The sequence below is a fragment of the Rhinopithecus bieti genome, unplaced genomic scaffold (assembly GCF_001698545.2).
Source record: "Rhinopithecus bieti isolate Rb0 unplaced genomic scaffold, ASM169854v2 scaffold_5626, whole genome shotgun sequence".
Classification (NCBI taxonomy): Eukaryota; Metazoa; Chordata; class Mammalia; order Primates; family Cercopithecidae; genus Rhinopithecus; species Rhinopithecus bieti.
Window position 1 is genome coordinate 5040130 of NW_016805666.1, and position 1689 is coordinate 5041818.

Consider the following 1689-nt stretch of genomic DNA (forward strand, 5'->3'; position numbering starts at 1 on the left):
TTTTCATTACAAGCATTAAAACCTAGGAATCTGCCTTGAAAATGGACTCACTATAGCAAATATTACTGGGTGATACAGAATGAATTCTACACTTATTTTTTTCTCCTGTGTTTGCATTCCTGGGATTTATCCTCAAGTGTATTTCTGACCATAAATAATTTTGATTCATTTAAAATATTTTGGTTATTTGTAATCACTTGGGCAGTATAAGAAAATGTAGCTTCTGAATATTGGCCACCTCTATGCTGCATATACTTCTTGGAATATAGTATCTAAGAGCTCTGTAAACTGCCATTTTGTTAGGTATGGAATTTGGCATCTAGGGAGTAGGCCTTAATTAGCAATTCAAATTTTGTGGAGATGAATGATCAAAGTAAAACAATGTTTGGATGCAACGCAGAATAAAAGAATATAAGAAATAGCTTTTGTTGCATTAGTGTATCATATTTTGAAGGAGAGAGCCTTTGCTTTTGTATTCTTTAGGAAAAGAAAATCACTACCATAAAGTATTTTAAAAAAAGAAACTCTTGAAACAATTGAAATACGTTATTCTGACTAGATGGACTATAGAGGTTTTGCATATTCCTTCTCAGCCCTCCTGGGGAGATTGGCCTAGATAGCATTCTTTAACAGTTACTCAGCTTTTGACTCAGTAGCAAGGCTTTCCGAAGCCCCTGGGCAATGGACCATTTATTGGTATTTATTGACAAAATTTAGTTCTCTGAAATTTTAACTCAGATTTATGAAAACTTTGTATTCCATCTCTTGTTTTGATTTACTTGTAGAGCCAAGGAAATGGAATTGAAAGATGATTGCATAAGTAATGATGCCGTCCTTCTCTCTGGCTGTAGACTGAAGTTTTCTCTTGCTTAAAGTCATATCTATATTTGTTGATAACCTCTCAATAATGTTGTGTTTACATACCAATGATTAGATTAATTCAACTTGAAGTTGAATGTGATAAAGTGGTTATTTATCCAAGTTTTTTTTTTTTTTTTTTTTTTTTTTTTGAGATGGAGTCTCACCCTGTCACCCAGGGTGGAGTGCAGTGGTGCAATCTTGACTCAGTGCAACCTCCACCTCCCGGGCTTGAGCAATTCCCCTGCCTCAGCCTCCCGAGTAGCTGAGATTACAGGTGTGTGCCACCACACATGGCTAATTTTGTATTTTAGTAGAGAGGGGTTTCACCATGTTGGCCAGGCTGATCTCGAACTCCTGACCTCAAGTGATCCACCTGCCTCGGCCTCCCAAAGTGCTGGGATTACAGGTATAAGCCATTGCATCCAGCCAGCCAAGTATTTGGTTTTAAACATTTGTATTCCTTTGTGCAAGGGATTGTATTTTGTACAAGACCTTCAAGCCCCTCTTCAAGAAATTGAGTCTTTGTGTAGCTGCTGACCTTACTGCCATATTTATTTTCCCATACTGCTTAGCTGACAAATGGCAATCAAGCTCACTTGTACTTCCTCTCTCTCTCTCTCCCCCCCGCTTCATATATAACTTGACTTGCTATTATTTTCATTGTATAAATCTGAAATTCTTGGCATTTCAATATGGCATTTGTTTAGGAAAGAAATATATAGGTCACTAGAGAAAACGTTAATTTTTTTCCTGCTGGAAATTGCCTTCTGTTTGCCTTATCTTTTCAGATAGTCTTTAAAGTTGGGCAATATTCAAACAGCTCATTTT